General features: G+C 39.0%; 1 pseudogene; it reads left to right on the top strand.

Moving 5' to 3' along the window:
* Positions 1–518: 518 nt before the first annotated feature.
* LOC101993458 lies at positions 519–2,525 on the top strand (annotated as a pseudogene).
* The last annotated feature ends 4,580 nt before the right edge of the window (positions 2,526–7,105 follow it).

Raw genomic sequence — 7,105 nt, 5'->3', positions numbered from 1 at the left:
ACTTCATCACTAGGTCAACATTGCAACGGCTGGCCACGCACCATGCAGTGACTCGTCTCAATTTCCTACTATTAAATGATGTCATCCTTGATTATATTAGTCATTTTTTTTCTGAAGGAAGTACTAGAACAAGAAAGGCCTAGTATGCATAGAATGGTGGTTCTCAACCTGTGGGTCATGACCATCAGAAAACTCATATTTCTGCTGGTCTTAGAAACCCCCAACCATAAATTTATTTTCATTGCTACTTCATAACTGTAATTTTGCTACCAAGCAGTGTCTCAGTTCTTAAAACTATTAGAAATATGTATTTTCTGATGGTCATGATCTACAGGTTGAGAACTGCTGGCCTAGCAGGTGTCCAGTTTCTCGGGCTAATTATCTCATTTGTCTACAGTTACAGTTTCTCCTTTCATGTGAGTAGAAAATTTAAGTGCAGTACCCAACAATGAGCTTAAATCCTGACACATAATCCTTTGTGTCTTCAGTTCTGCCAAGCCCTATCACCATGGGATCAAATGAGGGACCCACAGAATTCAGAAGAACATGAGGTAATCTCTGCTCTTGTTCAAATCTAGGGGTGTCTGTGTATGTCTGTGAGCCTGTGGCAGGAGCCCAGTCTAGTTCCTCCTCATCTCCAGTATGTTTGAATGCTACACTGTTGTTTTAACATCTGGGCAGTGCACGAGGTATAATCTACTGCTATTTCATCCAGCAATTGCAACTCTACAGTTGCCCTCCTGCTTCCCTAGCAGTGGCCTGGCCACTCAGGCCGCAACCTGGAAGGAATTCTGTTCCCTGCAGGCACTGGCTCTGTTGCTGTCTCTAAAAGTAGCTTCAATTAAATCTCTATCATTTTATTAATAAATAAGACTCAACATTCAAAGGCTGGGGTAAAAACCTGATAGCTCAGAGAGGCCAGGTTGTAACCTAACCTCCATGATGGCATCTCTGAAAGATCCATGCTTCTACTTTGCTAAACTCAAATAAGCTGTGTCATTCCAGACACCACCCTACCACTTCCTGTGCCTCTCTTTCTTTCCCAGAGCCCTCTGAGACCCTAAGATTACTTTCTGTCAACAACTTGCTAATACAGCCTCCTTAGCCAAGGTTAATTTTATTGAATTAACAGAAATGCACACTCAGGGTTCACGTGTGATCAAATATCCCCCCAGCAATGCCCTTCACCTGTCCCTACACCTAGCCTCACACTGACTCACTGCACGCCTTCGCTGTAAGCTTAGCCTAGATTTCTGCTATTAAGCCTAGGGGCTGCTATCTTGAATGCTACAATCTCACATTCCTGAAAGATCAAAACTCCTGTGGTCTAAAATCCCAAAAGATTCTTGAAAATATAATTCTAGGGAAAAAAATCATTTAAACAGTTCTTTAAAAGGCATTTTGTGAAGAGACGGAGAACATACAGTGTGTGCTGTCTACTTGTCTGTCTACTTGAGCATCTTGGCATAGGATTTCAGGAGGAGAGACAGTCTTTTCTCTCTCTACTTCCTCTTGTGAGATTTTATTTTTAAATCTACAGGTCTATTTTCAGCTTGTGAGAAACCTTTTCATAAAAGGAGAAATCTATCAACATTACCAATAAGACAGGTCCTCGATTCATGAATTTCCATGTATTCATTGGGAATCTCAACACTCTAGCCATGTTGAAGAAGTCTGATGTGGTGGCAGTCTTTTCAGAGTGTGGCAAAATTGTGGGTTACTCTGTGCACAGGAGTTTTGACTTTGTCTAGTATGTTAATGAAAGAAATGCCTGAGCTGCAGTAGCCAGAGAGGATGGCAGAATGATTATTGCCCGGGCTTTAGATACTAAACTGACTACAGAACAAAGCATAAACTGAGGAAAAGCAAGTGTGACATGACCTGCAGCAGAGATGCCCTAGTCAGTACCAGACAGTCAGTACACCCTTCTCCATCCCCTCTACCCTGTTCTTCACTTGAATTGGATTATGGCCTTCAATGAGTTTGTTATGACATGTTGTACAGGTAGCCACCTCATGTTCCTCCTCCTCCTATTGTTCAAGATGTGGTGCCTTCTGAATGACAGCATGTGCCAGTAAATACCTCATGAAGGGGCAAAAGTGGATTCAATTCAGAGAGAGGACAATGGGGAGCTTCTTCTAAGTCTGGAAAGCTGAAAGGTGATGACCTCCAAGGTGCTAAAAAGGAGCTGACTCAGATAAAACCAAAGTGGATTCTCTGCTGAAAAACCTGGGGAAAAGAGAAAAAGAACAATACAAACAAGCTGCCTTGTCCTTCTTGTCCCCAAGAAACATGAAGATTGAATTGTGTGAAGAGGAACGGAGAAGCACCTCTATGAAGAAAGATGGAAGTGGCGTGAAGGTAGAGTCTGAGGCAGGTGCAGAGGATGCTTCTGAGGACAGTGACCTGCTGGATGATGACAACAATGGAGATTGGGGGATGACCAGCAGGAGTTGATCAAGGAAGATGAAAAAGAGGCTAAGGAAGAAGAAAGTGACAGCGCCAAAGGACAGGATGACTCTTAAGCACATAGTGGAGTTTAGACTCTTGTTCCATTATTCATTTACTGAGGCACTTGTGAGAGATCAAAGTAACAGCAGACCCTCCCCCTGGTATCTCCAGATCATTCTCACTGTGCCCCCCATCCTTCCTGTGTTCATTCATTTATAACTGTCCTGTGCCTAGTTCCATTTTCACTTCCTTTGATGCTCCTTAGTAGTTTTGTTAAGTCTTATTCTATAAGTTTTGCTTTTAATTTTGATAACTCTGGGGTTTAATAATAAAGATGTATGGTTTTTACCAACTGTCTTCAAAATAGTCTCTTGCTATGAAGAGAATACAGTTCTGCCCATTTATACGGTTGCAATATAAAGACGAAAAGAAATCCCACATTATCTCAGAATTGAGTATAATAGAGGGTTATTTCTTTAGGGGTAGACTCACAGATCACAGTCCTCTGTTGGAACCTGGGACAGCAATGGAATCCCAGAGCCAGAAAAGAGGCTGGATACATGTTTTACAGTCGGCATATATTGTATAAGAGGCCACACTCAAGTGGGCGGGTAACTTAAAGGCTACTTGTAGTAGGAATTCCTACAGCACCTTCCACTTTTGTTTAAATAAGAAAGTTCTAAGTCTAATATAAAGTTATATACAATAAGAACAAATATTAGGTATAAAATTAGGTATATTATTTAGGTATATTATATATATGTGTGTTATTAGGTATAAAAATTACAACCAGGATGAACAATATCAAGCAAGAAACATGTAATAAATGTTTCAATAATTATTCTATCCTAATGAGTTTAAGTCTTGTATATAAATAATAAATAATAAATAATGAGAAGAGAGTAACTACAACTATCTAGTCTTCAACCCCAATGAAAACTAGAGAAGGGAAATAACATTACTTGAGTAAGCAGGAAGTGCAATATTTAAATGCTATTTCAGTGAAGATGCTAAAACTTTAGAACAACAGGGAAAAGCAAAAGGACTTGAGAATTCCCAGAATCAAATTCTTGGTGAGAACACTTATGCTGACCCACAGGCTTAAGCTCTTTAAGATGAACAGATCTTGTCCCTATGCCACAAAGTTCAGGCTTCTTATTAACTTTTATATCATTTGAGGCCCATCATCCAGGACTGCTGAAACTAACTGAAGCCAGTCATGTGGCATGGCTTTAATGCTAGAAGCCCATGTTTTTACCATTCACCCTAACAAATGTGGAATGCAAGCCAAAGTTACAATTGCTTGCTTAATTTCTTTAAGATCATTCATTTCTATAGGTATCCATCTAACTTCTTTGGATTCTTTTGGGCCTTTAAACTTGATGCTTTATTAGAGTAGATTACAGGGTAGGAAACCAAAGGCCTGGGTAAGCCATCTCTGACAGCTACCGGCGATGTTGAATCCTGTCCTTGTGCCTTCTTTCCCTGCTCATCAGCTCCAATAATTTCCTCAGTCATTTCAAATCTTTTTACTACTGTCTTTTGTAAAGCCCGAATTTCCTGGTTGGTATATATTTCTAGTGATTTCGTTGAGGCACCTAGTCTCTGGTCCTCATTCTGCACATAGGACTCCAAGGTCTGAAGTTTATCCTTTAATGATAATACCTCATCCTTGGACATTATTTAAATAGAATGCAGATTGCCATCCTAGAGAGATATTCTATTTGTTAACCTATCATTACATTTTAATAAATTTTGATTGTCAAATTCAATAGTACAAATTCTTTCAGATAATTTCTCAGTATCCTTTGACATGAATTAAATTTTGTCTATCAAATTGATGTTACCCTTTTCAATAGTATTTAATGTTTTCAGGTAACTTTTGATTTTGGATTAATCCTGTCATCTAGCTGTTCATTATTAGTCTGTAAAGACTATATCATTTCTAAAAGTGCCTCATTCTTGGCTCTGTTACCAAACCATTTCTTAAGGATATAATATGAAGAAAAAATCTGAGTCCCAATATCCAATAAATGGTTGTATCACCATAACCATATAAGCCTTATAGACTATAATACATATGATTATCAGAAAAGTAACTAAAATTTTCAATGTCTGCCATTATATAACTTTTAAGTTATTGATTTATTAATTACTTGTTATGAAATCTGGTAAATTGTTTTAGGTGTAATAATCTTTCATTGTCCAGCAGGTGTTGTTGTTGCAGAGTTGTGACTAGAGGTACAACTTGGTGCCACAAACAGTCCTGAGCAGCTTTGGTTTCCCCACCTTGGTGCTGGTCAAATACTGAGAAATGCATTTTCTTTGACAAAGTAAAAGCAATTAGATCAATTCTGTACATGGAGCAAGAAGCCAAGAACTCAGGAGCCAGGAGTATAAATTGCCACAAGGTAGGGAATGTGGCAGTGTGAGGGAGGGATGTTTGACCTTGGGAATTTTCCAATCACCATAAGCAGTTAGCTCTGCTGTGGCTGGGGTTCAACAAAACACCTCTTACAAGGGAAAAGCAAGTCAAGTGGGTAGGGATGGGAGACTTTCTGGGCCATGGATGGGTTAGGCCTTTAGGCTATCCACCAAGTAGGAGTTCGGATCCATGTGGAGCACTAGATGAAGATGGATGCTTAAAAGCAATCCCACCCTAGCTCAGAATTGAGAATAATAGAGGGTTATTTATTTAGGGGTAGACTCACAAATCACAATCCTCTGTTGGAACGGGAAACAGCAACCAAATCCTGAATCCAGAAAAGAGGCCAGATGTTCATTTTATTTTGGCATAAATAGTATAAGAGGCCATGCCCAAGTGGGCAGGTAACTAATGGCTATGAGTTGTAGGAATTCCTACAGCAGTAATAGTTACTTCCCTCACTGCAGAGACATCCCACTGACTTGTAACCCTGAGAATGGTTGGTTTTGATTTGAGCTGTGTGTTTTCCCTCAGTTGAGTGAGGCTCATCAACATAATTGTGACCATATATTTTAGTGACTAAGAGTTGTCAAGTCAAATGCATCTTATGGGGAAATAATATAATGATTTTAATATCTATTTTCTAAAGTTAATACCTTGGGGTTTTGTTTGTTTGTTTGTCTGTTTTTGTGACCAGCCTAATTTTGGGGATCTGTTTCTCAAAATAAACAATTCCTCATCAAACCAGGAAAAAACTCTTTAAAAGGCAGTTGATTGCATTTAAGGAGGGAGTTGTTCTAAGAAACAAATAAAACACAATGAACACTTGACAACAACATCCATATACACCACATACACAGATTGTTATTGCCGCTTGACAATTTCAGACATGGGATAATACATTCAGAAAAAAGAGAGATATACAGTAAAGAGAGAGTCAAAGATGAAGAAAACCCCTAAATGGTTTACAGTGTGTTAAAAATATATGCAGGTTAAAGGTTAAAGTCCTTAAAATAAAAAAGAAAGAAAGAGAATAGTTGGGTGTGGTGGCACACACCTTTAATCCCAACACTTGGTAGACAGAGGCAGAGAGACCTCTGCGAGTTCAAGGTGTGGTGGCACACTCCTTCAATCCCAAAGCTTGGGAGGCAGAGGCAGGTAGAAGACAGCCTGGTCTACAGAGGGAGTTCCAGGACAGCCAAAGATATACAGAGAACCTGTTTTCAAAAGTAAAAGTAAAAATAAAAGAAATAGAGGTTAAAGTAAAGCCACATAAAGGTGAAAAACACACAGAGAATCTGGATACTGTATGTTATTATGCTCTCTTTGAATTGCTTGAATGCTGAGGAAGGAGCAACAGCTGCTAAAAAACATTTGTTTATAAATGCTGCTAAATTAATTCAAGATAGGTATTTTGAAAATACCTTGACTTCAAAATTGTAGTCAAAAGGTATGTTACATTAGAGAAGATATTTTGCTTTTGTTTCCACAGGAAATGAGAGGCTATGGATTCATTCTGAGTTAAGAAAAATCAGGTTTGATCAAGGAAGACCACCCAAGAAATCTCCAGTAGGAACAGATGGTCTGGATGTCTGAGTTCTACATCCAGAACACATTCAAGACTGCTGCCTGAGATGATCAAGACTCACAGAATACTCTAGTCAGGATTTGATTAAAATTCAAAAATATTTTAGGTCCCCATAAGATTATCAGCACCCCTAAAAAACTATGCGTTCATTTTCCAAAAATGGACTATGGATATTTTCCTTTTTTAAAAAAAAAGAGGGAGAAGTGGTATGGGACAATTCTGTATTCTGTCAATTATGTTTTTAATAAACATTGATTGGCCAGTATTTAGGCAAGAAGTATAGGCGAGACAACCAGACAGGAAGTAGAGGCAGGTCAAGGAGAACAGGAGAATTCTTGGAAGAAGAAAGCCCAGTCTTCCCCAGTCCTGTCCCAACCACTGAAGGAAGATGTGATTGCCCCACTGAAAAAGGTACCAAGCAATGTGGCTAACATAAATAAGAATAATGGGTTAATATAAGTCATGAGAGTTAATAAGAAGCCTGAGCTAATAGCTAATGGGCCAATCAGTTTATCATTAATATAGACCTCTGTGTGATTTCTTTGGGGCTAAAAGGATGTGGGACCTGGTGGGAGAACAGAAATAAGGCAGGACAGAAACCCTCTCTCTCTCTCTCTCTCTCTCTCTCTCTCTCTCTCTCT

This window comes from Microtus ochrogaster, linkage group LG4, assembly GCF_000317375.1.
Source record: "Microtus ochrogaster isolate Prairie Vole_2 linkage group LG4, MicOch1.0, whole genome shotgun sequence".
NCBI classification, from domain to species: Eukaryota; Metazoa; Chordata; class Mammalia; order Rodentia; family Cricetidae; genus Microtus; species Microtus ochrogaster.
Note: the sequence above shows the minus strand (reverse complement) of the source record. Positions and strands in the feature narration are given on the sequence as shown.